The sequence below is a fragment of the Chenopodium quinoa genome, unplaced genomic scaffold (assembly GCF_001683475.1).
Source record: "Chenopodium quinoa cultivar QQ74 unplaced genomic scaffold, ASM168347v1, whole genome shotgun sequence".
In the NCBI taxonomy this organism is placed as follows: Eukaryota; Viridiplantae; Streptophyta; class Magnoliopsida; order Caryophyllales; family Amaranthaceae; genus Chenopodium; species Chenopodium quinoa.
The window spans coordinates 144,126-170,873 of record NW_018744502.1 but is presented as its reverse complement, the minus strand read 5'-3'; the positions used below and the strand labels follow the sequence as shown (position 1 = coordinate 170,873).

General features: G+C 35.8%; 1 long non-coding RNA gene across 2 annotated transcripts; it reads left to right on the top strand.

Moving 5' to 3' along the window:
- The first annotated feature begins 882 nt into the window (after positions 1-882).
- Positions 883-5,562, top strand: LOC110697944. 2 transcript variants are annotated; one of them, XR_002506605.1, is made up of 6 exons: positions 883-1,183; positions 1,292-1,401; positions 3,086-3,227; positions 3,556-3,703; positions 3,790-3,851; positions 4,738-5,562. It is a non-coding gene; the product is annotated as an uncharacterized LOC110697944 (long non-coding RNA). The 2 variants fall into 2 exon arrangements; XR_002506604.1 differs by lacking the exon at positions 3,556-3,703 and having other exon boundaries at positions 4,738-5,559.
- Positions 5,563-26,748: the final 21,186 nt, after the last annotated feature.

Here is a 26,748-nt window from a genome sequence, read left to right as displayed (position 1 = left end):
GACAAGGTAGAGTACACCTACCTACTAAGAGAAGAAAACCAATTCTCAGATGCCTTAGCAAGACTAGCCTCAATGGTTAGAATTCCTAAGGAGATAGAGAAAATGCCTCTAACCATAGAGAAAAGGCATAAGCCCTCCTATGTTCAAACCCTTGAGGATGAAGAATAACTCCAAGAGGACGAGGAAGAACCATGGTACATAGACATCCTCAACTATGTCACTAAAGGGGAATATCCACCTAATAATGACAAAAGAGCAAAACGTGTTTTGAGACTCTTAGCCTCACAGTACGTACTTATAGATGGTGAACTTCATAAAAGAGTACCTAAGGGAAGAGCTCTCCGATGTGTAGGCAAAAAGGAGGCACAAAAGACAATGAGAATCATCCATGAAGCAGCATGTGGAACACACCTGAATGGTAAAATGCTAGTCCAGAAAGTCATGCACCAAGGCTATTATTGCACTACCATGAAAAGAGATTGCTATCAATACGTGAAAAGGTGTGCAAAGTGCCAGATATATGCGAACTTGCAACACGTTCCACCGTTTCTTCTTTACACTTACACATCTCCATGACCCTTCTCAACCTGGGGAACAGATATCATTGGAAAAATCACTCCACCTGGATTAGGAGGCTATGAATACGTCCGCCATTGATTATTTCATACTAGTAGAAAAAATGAATTAGGCACCGCACCTTTCACACCGGTTCTTGAAAATCGGTGGCAAAAGAAATGGGCGGGATAAGCTAAATGACTTTTCGCACCGGTTCCTATTAAACCGGTGCGAAATCATCTGAACCGGTGCGAATTACAAACGAAAAAAAAAGGAAAAAGGGAGAAAAGATATTTGCCACCGGTTCTAATAAAAACCGGTGCGAAATGTAAAAAGAAAAAAAAAAAAGAAAAAAAAAAAGGGTTTAAGGCTTTCTTTCTTCTTTCTTTTTCCCCCTGCTTTCCCTCTTCGTTCTGCTCTTCTCTTTCCCTCCCATTTTCGCATCTCCTGCTCTTCCTCCCGGCTTTCCCTCTCCGTTTTCGCATCTCCCTCTCGTTTTCGCATCTCCTTCTGCACTCCATTGAAGCAGCTCGCTCTCTCTCCATTGAATTGGTTTACTCGCTTTCTCACTCCATTGAAGCAGCACCTCCGTTGAACTAGCTCTGGCCTCCATTGAACTCACTTCGAGGTAAGATTTTTCTTGTGGTTGTGCGAATTCATTGATTTTCTTTCGCAATCTAGGGTTTGTCGTTGATTTTCTGTTCAATTTAGTAATTTGAGGGTTGTGGTAATATAGGGTTTGTCATTGAAGCGCGCACGGCTACACCTCCACCCTAACGACCTCCTTGTCACGGCTACACCTCCACCGATTCTGAGCTTTCTCACCTCCATTGAACCAGCTTCGAGGTAAGATGATGGTTTACCTTTAGATAGGCGGACTAGGTTTAGACTATATATGTTCGGATGTTCTGCAAAGCATTGTTGTTTTAACGGAGTTTGATCTGCATTGATAATGTGTTCTCCTTGGCCCTAAACTGATTTTTAATCTTAAGAAAATGCGTTATCTATTTCTGTGCATTACAACAAGTTTTCGATTTCTTCTATTACTTTCTTGCCTCATGTAGAGTTGACAGTTAATTTTGTGTATCAAGTAATACTCCTGTAGTTACTGTCATATGGAGTACATCTTTTCCTTCGCTTGCATACAGAGAATTCCCACATATATGAGGCTGATGAGGAGCATGGTTAAAATCTACTAGTAGGAAGCTAAGGATTAGCTCGACTTCAAAATTTCTCCCGGTTATAACCGGGGTGGTGAGACTGGTGACTGGCGAGGTTATACAACTTCAAAATTATTTGCAAAATAATAGGACTATTCACAGCGCACTCTACCTAGGAGTGCTGCAAATAATCCAACTATTTGCAGCACAGTCTACCTAGGCGCGCTGCAAATACTCTTTTTTTTTTTTTTCTTTTGGTTGTGCTTCCTCAGCTTAAAAATAGGATAAAACAGAAACAAAAGAAACACAAAACAAATAAAAACAATTTGGATGATTTTATTAATTAAAGCCAATAATCAAGGTCCATTACAAGCTGGTTAATTACATGCAGTGAAAGATAGCTGCAAGTATAGCTAAACTAGTTGATGTGAGCGATAGCAAAAGCATAGCTGAAGAATAGTAGTAGTAGTATTAGGATATGGGATCATTGGAAGATGATCGACTTAGGATATGGGATCATCAGAACTTGTAAGTGCACAAAACTCCCTTCCCATCTAGGCATACTCCACGGGTCATCTCATTGACATCAATGTACGCAAGAGTCTTCTCTAGTTTCTTTCTGCCTCTTGGCAGCAGGAGTCTTCTCTAGTTTCTTTCAATCCTCAAGCCAAACTTCCCTAACCTTTTCAATCGAATTTAGAAGTCTTTTCTGTGGGGTCATGAAATCAGAACATGTCTCGTTATCAGCATTCCTAGGTGTTATCTGCCATACTTTAGTTCTGTTTTCCTGGCCTGTTTGCAGTTGCCTTTGTGTATACCAGAAATATAACAGAATTAAATATTAAGAACAGGAAGACACACCAATCCACCTGCTTCATTGATTCTTCTAATTTCCTGAAGTGATGCCTTGTTGCTTCCATAGGGTCTATGAGGATCAGTCAACACTTCAGCTTTCCCGGACCGTGAGATTACCTGATTCACTTAGAGTCAATATATTAGGAACTAGCAAAGAGCATGTCAAGTGAGATGTGCTTGCTTACCATTTCGATAATCTCAAGTCCACATCCTCAAAAGCCTCGGTTATCGCGCATTCGCACTCTTAATTGTATCAAAATCTTTACCACTCAACAACAACACAACTTGTAGAGACTGAGCACCCTGATAAGTTTAAAGCGGCCCTGAACTTAGAGTGTGACAGCGACCAATTAACTACATGCATTTATTTTGTAACTATATTACTGTATATAATCTTGCTTTTAATTCTTACAATACTTGTCCATGATTCATGATTGTATATATATTAATCTAAAACTTGTATGTACTGTCATACAAATCTCAAGTCAAACTTCTCTTTCTTTTAATTATTTAAGATCATTTGGGGAAGAACAGAAAGAAGAATGGAGGTTCATCTTCCTAATTTTCCAAAAGATTTTAATGCGTTTTCTGCTTCAATACCTGCTTCAAAAATACCTGCTTCAATTGCTGTTTTCTGCTTCACATGGATTCTCTCAGGTATAATTTTTTTCTACTCGATTTACTCTGTTTATATTCTATCATCACGCCTCCTTGATAAAATTTTGGTTCATATAGCCGACTATCATTGGGGTTCAAGTTCTACTTCTTGTTATTGATTTACTCCTTCAATATATAGTAATTACTTCAAATGATTTAATCTTTGTTGATGGGTTATTTGTTTTGTTATCTAATAAGGGGAACAAGTGTAAAAAGGAAACAATCGAATGTGAAACATAGTAAAAACTCCGTAACATAAACGAATGGATGTAGTAGTTGTTATTGTTGATTGATCTAACAAGTAACAACATGTCTGTAATTCTACAAGGACAAGACTGGATCCGTTGTTCAAACCATGCTTTTATATATCCATGCTTTTATAGGATATCATTGCGACCGGAGGGGCTGATACAAATGCTGTTCTCTTTGATCGACCTTCTGGACAGATTGTATCTACACTAAGTGGTCATTCAAAGGTCTTTCTTATGCGTGGTTTTGCAATGCAAAAGCCATATGGACTAGTAAATGTTAAACTATTTACACTTCATTGCTTTTTTTGCAGGTTACCAGCATTAAGATTGTTCCACAGGATGAAAGTTCAGCATAACCGGATCTGCAGACAAGGTACTATTCTATCAGTTGTGATACACACCCTTTAAGCATACATTACTTCATAAGTGCAGAGAGTCTCTTACAGTCATTTTATTAATGTAACATGTATTGCTTTAACTTTCAGTGATTTTATTGTTGTATAATTTTCTATTACGAGATTTTTTTTTCTTTTTTTCTTGCACTTCAATCTTTTTTCAATTGTATCCTTCAATTTCTGATTTTTTTGTTGCCATTCTGATTGGAAGACACTGTAGTTGTGTGACTTGTTGAAACTGCAATTAGTTTAGTGCTTGTGACAGTGTTTAAATTTCACTGCTTTGTAGTTGTCTTCCCTTAGCTTTAATCCTTTAATTCATTTTTCCTCTTTAATTTTTTTGTTTCTTTCTATTAATTGGTTATTATTTTTAAATCCCTCCCTCCTTTGGCTCCCATTTGTTAGCCAACTTCTATAAAGCTGCGTTTATTTGTGATAGAAGTATTTTATGATTTTTGTTTGGGTGAGTAGTTAGCTCCAGGAGATGAATATTAGAATTTCTTCGTTTAAAAACAGAAATTGATTAAGGTATTATTTAGCATAATGTAATAGACTAACCCAGGGGTGGAGCATTATAGAAAATGACAATAGAATTCTGTTATGAGGTAGCTTGGGGAGTAAATTGAGAATAAATTATAGTAGAGAAGGAAAGAAAGCAGATTATACATATATAGTAGTGATCAAGGAGATTGAAAAGAATCAGAAAATTGCATTACCCCTACTAATCCAAGACTATTTGAGAGGCCATTTTTGGATGAACCAATAAACAATTTAATTTTGTTGTTTCAGAATGAATATGTTTACAAATTTCCTAATCATAAGGGATATGATTTGTTAGCTAAATTTTTTGTTCCTTTCATGTAGGCAGGTTAAGGTTATGCCATTGTACGGATAGGAGCACCATGGATAATTCGTGGAAGAGGGATCATTGCAAATGGTTGTATCAGCTGAAGATCAATGCTCCTGTGTAGTTGTTTCTATTCTGTTGATGTTAGCTGTCAGGCTGTGTCTGCTTAGCTGTTGTTGCTGTGAGCTGCTACAGTGCTGTGTCTGCTGTGCCGTGATGTCGAGTTTTCCTGTGTTGATGTGATGCGCTGCTGTGTTGGTGTTGTTGTGTTGCTGTCTACTTCCTTTTGCAGTGCTGTGTTGCTGGTCTGGGGTGCTGTGATGCTGAGTTGATGTGCTTGCTCTGCTGCTTTGGTGTTGCGCTGTGTTTTGTTATTTTTGTAGCATGTAGAGCTGCTTAGTTTGGGCTATTTACAGGTTTTTGGAGTATTAGAAGTAAATTTCTGTAACTTTATATATATGTTAGTGTTTATATATCAATTTAAGTGAAAAAAATGCAATTTTTTTTTTAATTTTTTTGGGCATTTTTGGCACCGGTGTTGGAAAAGAACCGGTGTTAAAAGTCTTTTTTATAATTTTTTTTTGGGGACTTTTGGCATCGGTTCTAAGTAAAAACCGGTGCAAAAAGTTCAGTTTTTTCCACCGGTTTTCCCTAAGAACCGGTGCGAAAAGTCCTTTTTCCCACCGATTTTGAACCGGTGCGAAATCTATGGGGCTTTAGCACCCCCCAAATACAACCCTGTTCTAAACCGGTGGGAAAGGGGGGGTTTGAACCGGTGGGGAATTCGTTTTTTCGCCTAGTGTCACCAAGTAGGTTGAAGCAGCATCCTATGTGTAACCCACTGCAAAACATGTGGCACTCTTCATAGAAAGAAAGATCATATGTCGATATGGAGTCCCACATGAAATTATAAGTGACAATGGTACTCACTTTCAAGCAGAGTGTGAAGATCTGCTTAAAAAGTATGGTATTCAACATCATCACTATTCTCCATATAGACCTCAAGCGAATGGTGCAGTAGAGGCAGCCAATAAAAATCTAAAGACGATCATCGAAAAGATGACAGAAAACTACAAAGATTGGCCTGCTAAACTCTATTTTGTTCTTTGGGGTTATCTCACATTCATCCGCTCATCCACAGGAACTACATCGTTCTCCCTAGTCTATGTAATGGACGCCGTACAACCTGTAGAACTAGAAATACCTTCCTTATGCATAGCATTGGAATGTAAACTCGATGAGGTTGAATGGACAAGAGCACGATATGAAGAGCTAATTATACTCGATAAAAAATGACTAGAAGCCTTACATCATGTCCAATGCTACCAAAACCGCAAGGCTAGACACTTCAACAAAAAGATCAAGACAAGAAACACCAAGGAAGGAGACTTGGTGTTGAAATCTCTTAGAAAGAATGTTCTAGATCCGAGAAGCAAGTTTAGGCCTAATTGGTCTAGACCATACATCGTGAAAGCTATCCTATTTGGAGGCGCAACTAAGTTAACAGATATGGATGGCAACGAATTCTCAAGTATGACAAACCTTGACCAACTTAAGAAGTTCTGCCCATGATCTAATGAGTTCTGTACTCAAGAGAGCTATGTTTGGCCTGATTCCTTAAATACTAAGGGTTGCGGACAACCCTTCCGTAGGGTGCGGCCACTTTAAACATTTCAAATCTTGCGTTTGGAAATAATAAATCGATAAGAAAATCGCAAATTTAGAAAATAAAGTCGACGCCTCACTATCACACCACAACAGGTTCCAACGCATTGGGACAAGACCAATGCACCGCGTTAGGACCATCGCGCCGCGATAAAAAGTTCGATTTTGTCGATTAGACTGCGAGCAATTTGATCTATTTACATTCGAATTGGTTCGAAAAATTTTCGACTTCAGAACTCGGATTAACTTTGAATCATCTAAGTTTTTTCCATTGCTCCCAACTTCCGTACTTGACAAATTATTTCTAATAAAATTGTATTGGGAATAAAATTTAATTTTATTAAAAGCTAAAATTGCATTAATAATTAAATAAAAATTGTAATTACATTATTGATGGCATTAAGCTTAAAAATAAAATTAACTTTAAATTAAAATTGTGTAATAAAATTAAAAGCAAGGAAATACTCTAAATCTACTCTTCCTTTTCTTTACGAGCCCTTTTCCAGTTCTTATCCGTGTCTTTGTCATCTGATAATTTTCTTACCAGTAGTGAACCCTTAGATGAGCGAACTGAAACCTTTGAGGAAGAAGTCTCTCCTTTAGCAAAGACCCCCACCTTTTTCTCAACCCAAACTTTCTTTTATTCTCTATAGGAGTAGCTTTTCTCTTCAACTTACCCTCTATAATACTTTTCTTTTTAGGCATGATAGGAGTTTTGAATTCAACTCTTGAACCCAAACGATCTTTAGGTGGAGCCTTCTTGTCCCCTAGACAGTCTTTTATGTTACTCTTCTCTAGACCCTTAGAGTTTGATTTTCCAGCCTTGTTCTTGTCTTTTTTATTTCGAGCAAGTAACCATTGCTTGTATTCCAGAGACCATGGACGAGGAACTCTATCAGATACAACAGTCCATAATGGTCTAGCGTACCAATAATCATCGAACCTCTCAACATTCTTTGAAACAGAATATTCATGGGGACGACGATCATCACCAAAGGGGATAGTTTATCCAAGTCCATACTGCCTCATCACTCTAAAAGGGAAATAAAAATTCAACTTTGATAAGCTTGGGATGCGACAGAAAACTTGAGTATTGACTCCATTCATCTTCTCAATCTTCCACCATGGAATGACCCACTTGATGGAGAAATCGCGAGTTTGGAATATTTTTCTCCACTCCCGATGGCCCATCTTTATAGAAAAGTGTTTCTTTCTTCTCACAAGACAATTTGGAGTTTACTTTTCAATATCTTCTGGAGGATTGATTAATTTATTCCCAATCGTTTTATTAGCCAAATCTGCAAGCATGGAAATTAATTGTTATTACACTACAAAATTAAATATTTTTATTTCTGTAATTAAAAGTATTGATTTTCTACCTTTAAATATGTAATAATATAGGAGATCCTCAAATTTGTGCTTTGGGATCTTTTTCAATTCATCCAAACTCATCATTATTTCTCCAACAATTGCAGGCATGGGATTTCTTCCGGCGTCAACTTGTTCCATAACTGATGCTAGTATAACTTGACTTGTATGGCTACTACCATTAGTGAGCAAGAGTTGACTAAACATGCAAAATAAAAAGGATCTTCTTCTATATATGTGAAAAGAACTAGACTTAAGTCTATTAAAGAAAAAAAATGCAAATTTTCTTAGATCTTCTTCTTTTCCATGAACTATAGAATTTAAATTGGCTTTCCTAAGAATATAAAAACAATCAAAATCCTTATAATAATACTCACATATTGTAGGGATTACGACAAGATGCCTAAAAGGAAAGCCAAAAATAGCTCCAAATTCCTCAGGCAGGGGGCTAATTTCATCATTTCCTAGCCCAAAGCAATGAGTGTTGGGATCCCAATATTTTATTGCAGCATGAATAAAATTACCATCAAATTCTACACTCCTAAGACTTAATAGGCCATTCATGTTGAAATATTCAAGCTCTTTTCGTTCACTATTGGTCAAAGACCGACACCACTTACGAGTAATCTCACTAAAATTTTTAGCCATGATTATTGCCAGAATATGAAAGCTAGGAGAATATGAAAGCTAAAGACTCGAATTATGTTGAATGTGACATATTCGGGGGCTTTTTATAACCGAAAATCAGCACAGAAGCTGAAATTTATTCGAAGTTGGATTTTTCGAAACCAGCGCGCTGTGACAGAATTGTCGCGCTACGATAACACCATCGCGCCGCGTCAGACCCTAATGCGTTGCGATGATTTTGCCGTCTAAGATACAAATGTCGTGTCCGATGCTCTTTGATTTGATTCCTAATATGACTCGTACTACTCCATATTTTCGAATTGAACTTTTCCTTTTCCATCTTATCCTAAATTGCTTACCACCCTTTACCATGATTAGTCTTTGATGATTTGGAATCCTTTTAGGAATTTCAAAATACTTTTACGCTCACTCATTTTGATTTCCCATTTTTTAGATTTTCTTTTTGGGGAGAAAGTTAGATACCCTCCACAAAAATGACGAAATTTTTTTAATTTTTTTTGAGCTGTACGAGAACAATCACCACATGATTGAATTGAGTTTACACGTATCGTGTCAAAACACATCGAGTCACGAAGAGTTGAGTCCATGCACATTGAGTTGAGTCATTGAGTTTATACACATTGAGTCACACACGTCATGTCGAGTTGAGTTTACACACTTGGGTCATGCACTTGAACTCTAATCGAGTCGAGTTGAACAAGAGCAAAGTCATATAGTCCAAAGTATAGGTGCAGGTACACTAAGGCCTTGGTGGACCAAGCTTCCGATAAACTTACATAGATCGATGAAGAAGATCAAAAAATGTCCAACAAATCTAAAACGAGTTGAATTGAGTACGAACAGCGGCGGCAAAATGAAAATGTCCGATCTTAACATGGCACGACAGGCACTGTCACCACATGATGAAAGTGACCTAGCGTGTCAGATTTGAGGTTCTGCAGAATAAATTGTTGGACTATGATTATTCACTCGAGCCTCGTGATGAGCAGTTGATTTTTCACGAGCCTCGTAATGAGAAATTGATGAACAAATTATTGCGCAATTTCCCAAAGGTCCTGATTTGATTGACGGTCGGCCCGATGACGATCGCATTTTGATTGATGATCGGCCTGATGACGATCGCTTTTTTTTAAACACTTTGATTGAACACATTGAGAAAAGATCAGCCCGATTACGATCACGTTGAACGATGATCGGCCTGATTACGATCGCAATTTCCATAGATGGAAGATTTCCAAGAAAATCAACTTGAGCTTGTTAATATCTTGAAGAGTAAGGTTTTACGATATGTTTACCAAAGCGTGACTATCACTTCCGAGGCGTGAAGATGAAATTTTTTAAAGACGACTCAAAGCGTGGTAGTCTTCGACAACGCTCCCTGAGAATGTGGAGGTTGTCACCCAATTTTGAAGACGGCTCAAAGCGCAGCGGTTTTCGACAGCGCTCCCTAAGAATGCGGAGTTTGTCACCCCTGATTTGAGAAGATGGTTCAAAGCGTAGCGGTTTTCGACAGCGCTCTCTTAGAATGCGGAGGTTGTCACCCTTGATTTCAGAAGATGGTTCGAAGCGTAGCGGTCTTCGACAGCGCTCCCTGAGAATGTGGAGCTTGTCAAACAAAGAAAACTTTGATTTGATGTCACCGAGAGACGTGTGCTCAGCAAACCCAGATACTCGTTTCTTTCCCCTTAACTCCTTTATTTGTAGAATTGACTTTTTCTACAGGTATCGGCGTTAAAAAGGATGATTTAGGATCGTAGAACTTTCTAGATCATTCTCCGTCCCTATCAATCTACTTTGACTTTTGTTTTCGAAACTTACGTTTCTCTAAACTCAGTCAAAGTGGGGGCTTCTGTAGACACCTAATTGTGTCTCCCCAAAAACAAAACCCAGTGATGAGTACCTTTCTCGTCTTTGATTAACGAGTTCAGTAAAGAGTTGAAGAGTCTTGTGAATTTCCCTTAAGCCTTGACCATACCCCTAACCTTTCCTAAATTTTTTTAATCCAAAAACATTTATTTCGTGTCTTTAAACTCAAAATCATTCGTTTCGTGTCCCTTAAAATCAATTATTTCGTGTCCAATTCATAAAAATGTCCAAACTAGATTATTTTGGTCCATAATACTGGTACACTTATTGATAATTTGGATGGGGCTTAAAAAGAGCTTTCCAACGATATATTATAAGCCCAAAATCCGATATAAAACAAATAAGTTATGGCCAAAATATTAAACCAAGCCTAAACCGGACCTAGGCCTGCTTGCCTACGACCTAATGATAATGTGAGGGTCCAAATACTTTATTTCCAATCCTAAACCAATCAGGATTCATTAGGATCTTTTGGAATCCTCTAGAAGTTTCTAATTTATCCTTTCCTAAATGATAAAGATCAAAAGAGTTTGATATCGAATAAAACTTCTCATATGATAGTCCTTATCCTGACAAAATTAAAAGGCGTACAGATTTATTTCGTTAATCCAATTCTATTGGAAATCAAACTCCGTACGGCTGTTTATCTTTAAAAAAATCATCGCAGGACGACAGGACCAACGCGACACGTTAGTCCTATCGCGCCGCGATGGACACCATCACGCTGCGATACGCCTGTCGCCCCGCGATATGAGCTGTTCTATTCCGATTCGAATTATGATCTTATTTTATCGCTTCGACTCTCTTTTTTCCCTATAAATAGAGGTCTTTTTCCACCATTTTAGATCATCAATAATTACCATCAACAATCATCACAATCATCTTAATCATTTATTCTCTTTCTTTAATTCCCATGTTCTTCGCCTTAGCCTAAACACATCCTTGATACTCTCCCAAATCAGTCACAATACCTCATTCACGAGATTCAAATACTCTAAGCCATTCTCGACGTTGTCATCGACCTCGACGTGAAAGGTTGATAGTTCTGTGGGTTTAATTTAAATCTATATTTCAATTCATATTTGATTTATTTACTCTATTGATTTAACTTTCTTAAAACTTACTAACGTGTGTATTGTTTTGATAGCAAGAAGGTTGAGGCATCAAAGTGAGTAATTCAATCACCCTTATTATTATTCTTTTTATTTTGGAGTAGAAATCATGCTTATAATGTTATATTAAATCCTAGTATCATGTTTAGGATGCTTATTATGATTTCTAGTATCATATTTAGGATAATGTTTTGATTTTGTTATTAGTGACATGCTAGGATTTGTTATTAATCCGTTTAGTATCATGCCTAGGATCTTACTATTAACAATGTTTTGATGATGTTGTTATAATGATTGTTGTATTAATCATATGTTACTTGATTATTCATGATTTATTGTTATTTCTTGATCAAGCCCTTTTTACAGGTTTAAAGGGAATTTGTACTTGAAATCACGCCTAATAAGATAATTAATAATTTGATTTAGGCTTAATATGATTTAATTCAAGTGATCACCAATAATAGATTTGATTGTGCATTAATAATTAACCAACGTAGATTATACAGCTTTAGGATTAATTTGATGTATATATGTTGATCGAAAAGGGCGCATGAATATCGTAAGAATTGAGTAGAGGCCTATTAAGGGCCGGTTCAATATCTTTTAGGTTGGATTCGTACCATCATCCCCGAACATTCAGTCATGGTTCCGCACCACTATGGAGTTAGCGATCTCCGTGTTATGAATGGGGTGTAACCTTCACACCCGTGAACGGTTTACAAGTTCCTAAAAATTGTTGGCGACTCTTTTTCTCTAGCTTCTTTTCCTTGGAACGCCGCCATTCCTAAAAGCATGAACCACAGTAGGACTCAATGAGAGTTGAAAAATTCCCTACAGGTTTGTGTTATCAATAACTATATACTAAAGGCGAAACCAAGAATGACACATGTCATTCTCTGGTGGAAAATTTTCCCGCCTTTTTAACTTTCCTTTTTTTTTTTTTTTTTTTTTTTGTTTTCCAAATCGTCATCTTTTTTGGCAATTATATATGAAGCATATTCTACATTGTATTCAACAAAAATATTTTACATATCTTTCATACAAGTATATTTGATAGTAGGTATTTTTTATAAAATGTACAAACATATACTACGTATGTATAAGGTAATAAATTAGAAGATAGTATCATGCAACTTTGTATATTTTCTTTGAAAGTTTTTTTTTACTCCAACCGAGATTGACACTTAGCTTAGTATATGTCTTTAATTTAATTTTAATAACAATAACACTACTACTCAAAATAACTATAAATAAAAATTGATCATAACTATCGCCAAAAAAAAAAGAAAAAAATGTCAACTAAATTTGTATAAAATATTGCGCTAGTTAAAGTTTACCGACAAAATAGGAACGGGTGGGGCTTATAAGTACACTAGATTAAGTCTCATGCCACGCACGGTTTTTACAAAATTTTATAACGAATTATAATGTTAATTCAAAATCTACCTAAAACTAATCCTCATATTTTTAAATGAAATTGATAAAGAGCAGGGGTTACTGTTCGATTGGATTTCTCATGAACACCTTGCGTGCCATAGCTGTTTGTATCTTAATTTATACCCAAAATTAAGCCCTATGTTCGGATTAGACCAAACGGTGAACCAGGTAGAACACCAAAAAAAATTAAAAGATATACAATAATATTTTATACAATAAAAATATGAAAAATATGTGAATATTTTTTTAAGAAAGTGAATCACAATTATATAAAGAAGTGATTATTTTTTAGGAACTGAATAAAAAAAACAAAGAAAAAAAGTTTTGGAGGGAAAAAAACAACATCAAGAAGTAACACGTGTCATTCTTGGTGTCTGTTTAGTATTATGTTATTGATTGATTGCACGGGTAGTAATTAATATAAATTTTCATTCTTAAATAAAAACCTATAATCATTAAATTTCTTACATTTCTTAAAAACATTTAACAATGATAAATAACTTTTGACATCAATATACCTATAACATTCAAGTGTTTTTTTTTAAAAAAAAACAATTCAAGTACGTTATTTTGTTTCTATTGAAAACTTTTTTTTTTTTTCAAATTATTGTTAAATTAATTGTAATTCATCATAATTAGGTTAAGTAAAACGTGCGTTGCACAGGACTTAACCTAGTTATAGACTAAGTATAGATGAATTAAAATTACTTACATGTAGTCTTTTTTTTTTGACAAAGAGAACTTCATAGATAAAAGAGCAATTACAAAGTTTAAAGGAAACAAACTAAATGGAAGGAAATACAACAAACTAAACTAACAAAACCACTAAACAATACAAATAGCAAACAAGACGTACTTGTGGAATCATTGTCCTTGGGGACCTTCGGGACATGGATGAAATTTGGAGAAGAGTTCTAACTTGCAATAACCTACAAAAGCACAATTACTTATGTTTGTGTTGTTATGAAGACAGTTAAAAAACAGAAATGACAGTGCCTTAGTAGAGGAACCACTACTAGAAAACAGCTGATTTCCGACGGAATCACCCTGTTTTCCGTCGAAAACTGTCGTCGGAATTCCGTCGGAAACTATCGTCGTAAAAGTCCGCAACCATCACTCTCTTTTCCCAACCACACCCTCCACGCAAACCACACCACCCAAGCAAACCACCCCGCCTCTCTTTTTCGAGCCACACCACTCGCCCAAACCTTGATTGTTGGGTTTCGTAGTGTCCGACACTACGCGGAATGAAACCCTCACAAAGTTCTCACACAAATTAAAGTAACTAAACATGCATATTAATTAACAATCACATAATTAATTAACTAAGAGAGAGAGAGAGAGAAAGACGATCATACCCTTGACGCGTGCTTCGCTCCTTTAAAGCTCGGACTTGAAAGCGTTAGCTCCGCAAATGCGCAAGCCTCCAACGGATCTCACCCTCGAGACCCGACCCAAACGGTCCCTACCCCGAAGCTTAGTCGGGGCTAGACCAAGAAAACTTAGAGTATTAGAATTAAGGTATTCTCTTCTTGAAGATCCCTTAAAATTCACACCTCAAGTGTTCCTTCCCAATCCCAAATGATGGGTATTTATAGGGAAGGGAGCCTTGATTCCAATCTCCCATCAATGTGGGAGAGTTGGTAAAATTGCACTTTATTCAATTTATTTTTAATTCAAAAATTGAATTGTAATGCAAGTGAATCAACAAACGCCAAGTGTTAAGAGATGAGCAAGGGGGTTAGGTGAGGACCACAAGGGGGGACCAAACTCCCCTTGCTCCCCAAGCAACCCACCAAAACCGGTTCCCTCTGGACCATGTGCTGGCACACGCAGGAGCTGGCTGGCAGGTTGCCACGCTGGCGCCTAGCACCATGGTTGGGCTTGCTAACCAGCCTGCAAATGCATACGCACAGCAAGCAGGCCACGCATGCCATGCGGGCTGTTGCTGCTGCATCGCTTATGCTGGGCGCTGCTAGCTCGGCAGCGAGTGCGAGCAGCCCAGCACGTATGCCACGCTTGCTAGCGAGCTGCTGCTGGGTGCATCCCTCGCTAGCGATGCCCAGCATGCTATGCTAGCACCTGGTGCGTTGCTTGCGAGGGATGATGCTCGCCCTTGCGCGCTAGCTGCTTGATGCCTTCGCTAAGGCCTTGACTAGCCCAGCCATGCATGCTAGAGCTAGCGTGCGTGCGACTAGGCGCACCAACCCCGCAAGCATGCTCGGGCAGCAAGCCTAGTATGCACATGCCTGCTTGGCTTGCGGCATAGCCATGCGACGCGGTTGATGCCCTATGCTAGCTTAGCCTTCGCATGGCTAGGCCAATGCAAAGCTACGACTTAGCTTGAACTTATTGTTTGCTTGATTTCTCGTCCCGTTGAATTCTAAATTCGACTCGACTTATGACGCTCAGTTTCGACACTCTAAGCTCGATATCCAACGTCTTTGTTCGGATTGATTCATCATCTCGAATTGCTTACTCGATTAGGGTGTGACCAAAGGATTCAGTCAAGATTAAGCTGTAATATTAATTATACATTAATATTACTAATCGAAAGCGGCCTCAAGCTAGACATTCCGATCACTTGACCTCAAAGAATAATTAGCTTTTTAATAATTTCAAACCCTCTATTGGAATAATACACTTTTTCGAAAGACACCACTCCTTTCATCGACACCCACGACCACCACCAGCCCAAACCCCACACCACGACCACCCACCTAAACCCACTCTTTCACTCTCCTCTTTGACACAACTCACGACCACAACCATAACCCTAAAATAAAAAAATAAAAAAAAAGCAAAAACAAAATAAAAAATTAATTCTACAACAAAACAAAAACCAGATCTACAACCCTAACCCCCCTCCCCCCAAAACCACCAAGTAACCCAAACCACCATATCCATATCGAATTAAAAATTAAATTAAAGAAATTTAAATTAAAAAAACGAAAACTTACCTTAAAATCGAACAAATAACTTAAAAATCGATAATAGATTCAAATTTCACCTAAAATATGGCTAAAAAGGCCAAATTCGACCATCAAAATTCTAGATCTAGAGTTTTCATGGCTGAATTTCGATTTAAAAACCTTTAACTTGTTTTAAAAAAAAAACCTAAAAAACGATGTTGGCAGCTAGTGGGCGATGTTGATGGCGCTTTTGTTGATGATGGCGGTGGGCGAGCAGGTGTTGCGATGGTGTGAGAATAAAGAGGGGAAAGAAAGAAGAGGAGCAGAAAAGAGGAGAAGAGGAGGATGTTGAAGAGAACAGAAAAGGGGAAAGAAGAGGAGGAGATCGAATAGAATAGGGGGAAAGAGAAGAGGAGAGTGAAAGAGAAGGGGAAAGAGAAGTGGAGAGAGAAAGAGAAGGGGAAAGAAAAGGGGCGGAAAGGGTTAGGGTTGGGTTTAGAAATTTATTTTTTTTAAAAAATATTCCGACAGAATTCCGTCGAAAATTTAACTTTCCGACGGAATATTTCATCGGAAAGTACAAATATTCCGATGGATTTATAATCCATTGGAAATTTCCGACGAAAAATCCGTCGGAAATTTCAGTTTTTGTGACGAAAGTACGTGTCCGTCTGAACCATTTCGTCAGAATTAGGCTGTTTTCGAGTAGTGAACTTTTGCATATCATTGGAGTCGAAATAAGGAACTGCTACGGGAAAAGGATAGCAAAACACGATTAGGCGAGACATAGTGCTCGTCATTGAATGAGTAATCCCAAGTGCCTAAAGCCAAATAATGGGATTCCGACTCACTTTCTAAATTTTATCTAAAAAACATACAAAAGACTCACTTTCTCAATATATAGATTGTTTGCCCAGTTCCTATTTAAATTATTAAGTATAAGTATAGGAAACAACTATGCTAGAGTTCTTACAAGGTACAATCTCCATAATATCAGTAATTAAATGACCAACATTACCAATTAATGCGTATATAGTCAGATTCTCTTTCTCCAACACGTCATGTATATATATGCGTGGTGGTGGACCCATTATTCCTTGAATAGAATACACTATCTTACAATTCCATAAGACTTTGTACAAGTCTTCTTAATTTAGTAATTGACTTGTCATCATTAAGTTGGAAGTGAACCTAAACCTACGTTTAAAGTATATTATACGTCATGGAATTGAATCCTACACAATACCAAGTCATCTCCATGATACATGTTCACAACGTACCAGATTTACATAGTGTTTGACGATTAATATTGACATTGACGCACTATATATACGTACATAGGTGATGCATGTATGTTAGCTTCAACACCATAAATTATAATCAATTTGAACTGGCCATGTTCATACGCATTATTCGTTGCGTTTTTATTGGGTTAAGATTATATTATTGAACCACTTTGTAATTATTCTAATGTAAGTCTCCCCTAGCCAACCAAAGGAATATATATATATATACATTACATATATAAATTTTTTGTAAATAAACACTTCAACTTCCTTGCTACATTTTTTATGTCTTGGCTACATTCTTCTTAGCCAGAGGCTATTACCATTTTGTGTATGAGTAAGCCAAGTCGATTATCGATATCGACGGTGAAAATGGAAGGTCTTGTGCAATGTCCTGCCAACTATGTTCCTCTCACTCCAGTTAGTTTCTTGGAAAGGGCTGCGAGAGTTTCTCCTGACCAGATTTCTATGGTGTATGGAGATGTCAATTTTACTTGGAAACTAACTCATCAAAGATGTTTGAAACTTGCTTCTGCTCTATCATCTCATGGGATATCTTATGGTGACTTTGTAAGTTGTTTTTCTTCTCTCTCTTTCTCTAGCTCTCTTTCAAAATAAGATATATATATATATATATATATATATATATATATATATATATATATATATATATAAGCCGATAGTAGCGGGGGAATTCCCTATTGTTTTGTTTCTCATGGACTTTGTGTCAAGATCTGAAAGTTCCACTTATTATACATAGGCGGTCCCCACAAGTGAAAAACATCATATTATTTTCCAAAATGTCATTATGAGAAACAAAAGTGTTTCTCATAATGAGGAAATGGGGCTCCTTCGATAGTAGCTAATGTAAAATAGTTAGTCTTTAACAGTATGTAAAGTATTCGTAATGATACACGATTACAATTTACATGCCTCTATATACTATTACATGCCTAATTATTGTACGAGTACAATAGTTATTACTCCGGATTAATTAACTTAACCTATTATGTGCGTTGCGAAAGTCTTTTTCTTTTGCTTTACTTACCAATTTATTTATCATGGGTCTTCAGAATGGCATTTTGAGTATAAGCAAGCATTTTTTAAACTAGTCACACAAAAGAACATTAAAAGTTGAGCAAATAAGCTCAATTATTGGCCTGAACTCACTATATTTGACATGGGTGTATAATATAATACCCTTAAAAAGAAAATGTTCTTGGAAGACTCACTATAAATCCATATATAAAAAAGGGTAGTATAACGTATAACAAATTAGTTTATGAACTACACACGTACCTAAGTTTGACTTGGAATAAAAACTTAATAAATTTGTTGTTTATGAATTACCGAGTACTTGGACTATTTGATTAAAGATTACGTCTATATACTAGCTTATCGCAACCTAAATACTTTTCCTTTATGTTGGTACAACTTATGACTTAGTGTGTGAAAGCTAAGGAATATGGATTGCATACAAGTAATGACATCAACTTACCAATACTCGATATATTATGAATTCAATACCTGAAATATATGAAATTACACAAAGAGATAAATGCATTTTAGGTTATTTAGATTTAGAATTGACTTATGTAATAAATAAAGATTATTTACTAAGAAATACTTTGTATTATATACGATTATTTCATATACTAATGTATATTAAAATATAAATATAATTAAAGTTACACTTAATTAAAACACAAGCAATGGCCCGTTCCGTTTACGTATGTACTTGTATTGTCATATAGAGACCGACCAATTAAAATAGCTCAATGTTATCGCGTTCTTATTGACTTGTATAAAGTTGATTCACTTCTACCTAGAGGTGGCAATCTAGTCATTAAAATCGGTTTTAAATCGGGTTAATTTGGGTCTGCTCATTTTCGGGTAAGAATCTTTTGTGTTGTTTATGGTTCAGATTTGTCACATCCTTGGCCTTTTGACAATGTAGCTACGTACACAATTTAGGCATTTGTGGGCATTCTAGCTAGTTCTTGCATTGATGGGTCATTTATAAAAATTCAACTTTATATTAATTGTATAACTAGATTAGTGCCCGTGCGATGCACGGTAGTAATAATCTTTTTCTCATAATTAATTGTGAAATAATATGAAAATGAGGCAACTCATGTAGAATAAATAAATGCAATGCAAATAGAAAAATAAAACAATAAGGCAAAAATTATTAAAACTGCAATTGAGATTAAAAAATTCTTGTTGATTAGTTGTGTTGAAAATATTAAAAAGTAGTGTATATTATATTACATTAATGATGCATATTATTCCCGATAAAACTATATAATCTAGTGACTATATGACTAATGACTTATTTACATAAAATCTACAATAAAACTATAAGCACAACATACATGTAAATTTATAAATTACAAATAATATATCACCTTTACATCCAATAAAATAATTTCAATGAAAATAAATACTACTCGGATCATTTAAGGCAATAATAATAAAAAATTAGGCTACACTAACCTATATTATTAATAGTACATTTCCTATTTATGAATTGATGCTCTACATAATATTGTCTCTCTTTTTTATTATATAAAAATGTGTTTTAAGCTATCCAATAATTGTAGTTTGATCGTTGTTTGTTTATTACTTGAAAAGTTTATTTGTAGATGGTAGTTATTTATCGAAAAAAAGAATACAAGAAGATGTCACTTGTCACTATGTCCGACGTGTCTTTTACTACGCATCTTATTTATAATGTTGAATGTAATAATTTTATTATCTCAATCACATGTTTCAACAAAAGATAATAATTTTTTCTGTATTACTAAGATATTAATTTATTTGATTACATAATAACAAAAAATTGATTGATATTTCACATTTTCCTAGAATTTAACATACACCCTTAGCTCCTTCCCTTATTTTTTGCCCCAAGCCAAAATTTGAGTCAAACTTTGACCATTAATTCCTGTTATTCTACAAGAAATTATATAGTCAAGTGAGATTTTGTTTAATTCATCTTAATGTAAATTTATTAATATCAACTTTTCATAATTTTTACGTGTATAAAAATGAAGATATAAACGTTTTAACTCATGTTTTGAAGATCGTGAAAAGTCAAATGAGGCAATAAAATAGGGACAGAGGGGGTATGATATAGTTGTCGAACACAACATTTATTATAAAAGTGACGTTTTAAGTAATTTCTTCAATATTAATTATATGAATTAATTTTATTATTACTTTTTGTACAAAATTCAATAATACTCCATATAAAAGATGTCCAGGCGGTAATGATAGTATATTGTACTTGAACCAGTGGCTCACTTTTTCTGTAGTTAAAAATGAGTTAGAATAATATTGTAGGTAAATTGTGTACGGAAGAATTAAGAACACTAAATAAAAGAAATTCATTTTATGTAAAGATACTTAAGATTTGGAATAATTTTATTATCGTTATATTATACAAATATTCCAAAGATAAATTTTTTTTGCTAAAAGGGGAAGGGGAGTTTTGGAGGGAAAATATAGCACAAGGAAATGACACGTGTCATACCTGGTGTCTGTTTTAGTATGATGTTATTGATTGTATTTTCCATATTTAATGATCTATAGGCTTTTAAGGAAAATAGGAAATTATGATGTTACTATCAATTGGATGATCACTAAGGCCTGGTTTATTTCACCTAATTTTTGCTAAATTAAAATTATTTTTACCTAATTGAATTGAATTATATTTGTTAAACTTAAATTATTTTTACTGAAGTGAAATTAATTTTCATTGAACTTAAATTATTTTTCCTGAACAAAAATTATTTTTACTAATACTCTATTATATTTCTTCTTTAAAATTAATGATTTTTATTGAACTGAACTTATATTTTATACTAAATTATTTTTACTAAACTGATTTAATTTTTACTAAGTTGAAATTATTTTTACTGAATTGAATTTATTTTTACAGAATATTTTTTTTAAAAGTGAAGTGAACAAGCCCTAAAAGTATTTTCTATTTAATTTCCAAGAATAATGCTCTTTAGAGAATCACGAATAATGTGAATAAGTGATTCATATGAATCACCTTTCAAATAAAAGAAAAACAAAAAAAAAAAAAAAAAATTGATTCATATGAATCATATCCTATGTATTCTTGCTTTTTCACTTGAATGATGTAGACCAATATAGGTGTTGTGATCTCGCCAACATTTCTATAGCATCGGAGCATCCCAATTCCCAAACTCACTAATGCCGCGCCCCTCGCATGCATGTGATATTCTTGTTGCTTAGCTTGTTATTGGCTTACCTTGTTCTTGTTGTGCGATGTCTTATGCCCTTATCAACCCTCGTTCCATCGTCCCTTGCACTTGTTGCCGATGGAGAAGAGTGCTCTTTCTTCAAATCAATATGTATATATATATAATAGCATAGACTGTGCATGATATTCGTGACAAGTTCGGTCATACTTGGTTGCACCTTTGTCATCTTTGAGCAATATCCAATAATGCACCGTAACATCCGGTGTAAACACACTGTGGCAACATGTCTAGAAGGAATTAATTGCCAAATTATGAACGACATGCAATTTGGTGGGACGATTTCCCAAGCACCTCTATATTTATAAAAACAAAAAAAAAATACATTAACCAGGTGCTTAATAAAAGAATAAGTATACTACTCAACTTGCTGGTTAGTAAAATAAGCTAAGTTAAGTATAATACTCAACTTGCAGGTTAGTAAAATAAGCTAAGAGTATTATTTGATTCGATTAGTAAAAATAAGTTGTACTACGTAATAATAATTGAACTACAAGAAATATAATTCGAAAAAATTAATATAAGCTAAAATAAATATCAAATGAATAGAACATGTTCTTTCTATATATATGATCTAATGAGAAGGACAACAAAATAATGAGAAGCAATCTAAATCTAATAATCCTATGATCACAATCACCTTAAATATGATGAGTAATAAAGCGCGAGATCGTCAGCTACAGCTATGTAAGTCTTCGATTCTTCCGCCTCTAGTTATGTTTACACGCTCCCCCACTCCTCTGTCAATTCATTATCGTTATTTTGTTCCCCCATATCCTTATTGGTTTCTCTCTCTTCCAAATAATTGAAAATTAAAGCAAAAATCTACAACTATAATTTATTTATTTTTTTATTTTTTTATTTTTTTTGTGGCAATTAAGATAGAAATTTTATTAATTACCAAGAGAAACGAGGCCACAACACCTCAACAAACTGGGACAACCCCTAGAATGTAACAACAAAACCTCAGCAACTGAAAACAACTTTCCCCAAACTGGCCCAAAACAAACAACAGGAAAATAAAAAAACCACCAAGAACAAACTAGCCAATTAGCTAAAAAACAAATCTAGCAATAAATTTCTATGGTCAATAGAACATCCGCTAGCAACCTTAAAACATATGTCTTTAAAGATAGCCTCGATATTCCTTCCATTCTGATTGAAAATCAGATCATTTCTTTGAATCCACACAGCATAGATACACTCAATAAAGAACATCAAATAAACCTTGTGTTTACCGGTGCATCTCTTACTGTATCTCATAGCCCAAGCCAGCTCACAAGAAAAGCAAGCAGCCCTTCTGTCAATCTGCAAAAGCTGAAGAACCTTGCCCCAAATTTGAGCAGAGAAATGGCATTGAAAATATAAATGTGCAATAGATTCTGTAACTTGTCTGCACATAGTACAAACAGCATCAGAATAATCTTCCTTTCAAATAATCCATCTAGAGTAGGAATCCTCCTCCATATTGCAAGCCAGGAGGTAAAAATACTTTTGGGAGTAGCATTGTTATTGCAAATAACCCTTCTCCAAGTGGCCTTAGGGAAGGAGCCATGAAGATGCTGATAGACCACCTTAATAGAGTAAGAGCCACCTCTAAGGGTGGCATTCTAGCCACCAATGTTTTCAATCAAAGGATAGCAATTAAAAATCTTCTTAAGAGGCTAGGATATATGAGCAAGACATTGAAAATCATTTAGATTCTTGCCTTTAATATAGTAACTGTCCACCCATCTTACCTAGAGCTTATCTTTCTTACAAGTGATGCCCCAAAGAAGCTTGCCAATAGCAGCTTTATTCCAACATTCCATGTTTTTGACATTCCACCCTCCTGCAGCTCTAGGCATACACATGTCATGCCAGGAAATCCAAGCTTTCCTGGACACATTCACATTACCTGTCCAGTGAAAGATCAGCAAATCGTCTGAATTTCCCTAATCACTTTTTTAGGAAGAATGAAAATTTAGCCTCAAAGAACAGGAGGCTCATAAGAATCACCTTGACCTGTTGCAATCTCCCAGCATAAGAAAGATATTTAGTTGTCCAACTTTTAGCTCTTGCCACAACCTTATCAATCAAAGGCTTGCAATCAACATAAGAGAGCTTCCTAGTGGCAAGTGGAACTCCCAAATATCTGAAGGGAAACTCACCAACAGGAGTATGCAAAGTATTAAGAATAATTTGCTGAACATAATCAGAGACCCCCCCCCCCCCTAATAGATGTTACTTTTGTCCAAATTTGCCTCTAAACCAGAAACCTTAGAAAACTTAAGGAAAGCATTGAAAATCGTAGAGACAGAGGTTACATCAGCTCTGGAAAACATTACCAAGTCATCCGCAAACATCATATGGGTAATATTCAACCTTTCGCATCTAGGATGAAAATTATAATCTAAGTCCTTAGTCAACATCATCATGTTCCTAGACATGTACTCCACACCAATCGCAGACAGGAAGAGAGATATAGGGTCACCTTTTTTTAGCAAGAAAAGAAGGAGAGGGGTTTACCATTAATAAAGATGTTATAAGAGACAGAGGTAAGACTAGAAAAAACCCAATCCATAAACAACTCAGGAAAACCAAGCTCTCTCATAGCATCTATTAAAAAAACTCCATTCAATTGAATCATAAGCTTTTTTGAGATCTACTTTGATCATGCGTCTTAGAGAGATATGTTTCCTAGTATAGCCCTTAATGAGCTTAGTTGTGAGCAAAATACTGTCAGAGATATGCCTACCAGGAATAAAGCCAGCTTGACACTCACTAACCACCTTACCCACAACATTTTGAAGTCTGTTTGTTAAAATTTTAGAAATAATCTTATACAGAACTGAACAACAAGCTATGGGCCTAAAATCTTTAATCCTACAAGGATTAGAGATTTTTGGAACAAGAGTAACCGAAGTACAATTAACCTGTTTCAAGAGACTCTTCTAATAAAAGAAGTCCATAATAGCCTGGTACATATCAGTTTTGATGATATTCCAAGTTCTCTTAAAGAACAGAGAGCTGAAGCCATCCAAACCAAGAGCGTTGCAATCATCAATGCCCTTCAGAGTAAGGTCAATCTCATACTGAGTCATAGGCATACAAAGAAAGGAACTATCTTCATAAGAGAGAGTGGAGCCAAATCTTAGTAGGGAGGTCAATCATAGGGAGCTGGGAAGCACTAGATCCTAAAAGAAAACCATAGAAACGAAGAGCTTCAGATTGAATATCCTCATTATTGAGAAGGTTATCATTCTGATCATTATACAACAAAGTGATTCTATTAATCTGGTCCTCTCTTACACATAAGTGAAGACATTCATGATTAGAATCCCCATTGGCAAGCCATTGGATTCTAGATTTTTGCTTAAGAGCACTTTCCTCAACCTTAAGCCATCTTTTGAGTTCATTTACATCCTGGTGTTCCTGCTGAAGAAGCGTGATATCATCATAATCATGCTGTAAATGAGATTGAACATCATATAGATGAGCCTTGGCAAGATTAATCTTAGTTTGGATGCCTTGAAAAACTTGCTTATGTAGATTTTTAAGCTTAGCTTTAACAAGCTTCAGCTTTGACCACACTCTGTAAATAGTAGTACCATGCACTGTAGTAGACCAACAACTCTCAACCAAGGAAATAAAATCCTTACGATCAGCCAAGTGGTTGAAGAATTTAAAAGGCCTACCTCCTCCATAAACTTCAGGAATACATTCAATAAGAATAGGACAGTGGTCAGAAATGGAAGGGTTCAAATACTCAGCAGAAATAGACCACGAGAAGTAATCCAAGAAGCATTACCAAAGCACATATCAATTCTACTAGCTGTTTTGGCCTCACCACCTCCTTTATGCCAAGAAAAAAAGTGACTAGAACTTTTCAACTTAGGCAGGCTATGAAAAGAAACAAAATTAGAAAAATCTCTAATTTCATTTAGAGAAATAGCAGCCCCATAAACACGATCAGTCACATTTAAGACAGAATAAAAATCTCCAAAAAGTAACCAAGGAAGGTTACTAACTAAAGCATTAATATTACCAAGGCCAATCCATAATTGCTTCTTATCATCAATGGTGTGCAAACCATAAACAACAGTAAAACGAAAGATAGTATTATTCACAAGATTAGAAATCTCACAGTGAATAAATTGTTCTATTATATGTAAAATCGTAAGATCAACTATGTCAGGTTTCCAGCCAAGCCATATCCTACCTCGAGCACAAAAGGAGTAATTGCTCTCCCTATTTCCAGAATCCACCAAACTTCTTCATAATACCAGTAACCTTATGAGGTCTGACTTTAGTTTCAAGTAAAGCAAGCGCTTTAATATTATTACTACTAATAAGCTTCTTAATCTCACTAACCTTTGAGGGGTCATTAAGACCACTAATGTTCCAAGTGTAGAGACTCAACATGGATCTGGAGGGACTGCTTCCTGACTTTGGTCAGTATCAATCTCCTCTACGTTCCTCAACACATTGTCCTGCACTCCTATTTCTTGCAAAGGGCTGAAATGATTGGCTTTAGACACCGGAACACCTCTATTCCTTGCTTTTTGGGTAGCTACACGCCATCCACCATCAGCACTAGAGTGCGTACCAGGAACAGTTTGATTATCTAGAGTATCGGCTGGAGAAGCAACTATGGTAATAGAATGGGGTTGTTATTTTTTAGGCACCCAAATCTGCTTAGGTTCTGGCCTCTTACTCTCCACAGTCTTAGTACGCCTAATAGGAACAAAACAATCATGTCCTAGCATAGAACACTTCTTACAAAAACCAGGCCTCCAGTCATACGTAACCTCCTGCTTAAACTCATTCCCCCATTCATCCTCAATCAAAACACGATCAGACAGATAAATTGTGATATCCATCTCAACTAGGACCCTAGTAAAGGAAATACGTTGATGTCTTGTAGTGCAGTCATTAGTAAACAAAGGAACTCCAATAATACTAGCAATCCTACTTAGAGAGTCGCACTCTAGCAATTTAGAGGAAGGTTTGGAAATTTAACCTAAAGTGGGATAACTCCCAACACCTCCTCATAGAAATTAAATTTTGCAGACCATGGCTTAATTATCAAGGGTCTATTAAGAAAAGTATAAGGGCCACTAGACATAATAGAATCCCTATCATCAATAGAATGAAATTGCACCAAGAAGTATCCATCATGATGAAGAAAAACATTAGGCATTGATACTTGATTCCAGGTTGAAGAAATGAGCCTCTTAACAGCAGCAATCGTCGGTGTATTTCTAACAACATACATCACAATAGAAGCAAGCCATTTATGACTCATAGTTTCTATCTTAGTCTTCTAAACTTGGGCCACCTTTTTTCCCTCTTTCACCACTGGAGCAACAAACTGAAGCGTCACTCCCTCGATGGTTAATGGAGAGCATTGGAAGAAGCTCGACCAAGCATTCCTCTCAGAATCAGGCATATACAGCCTCC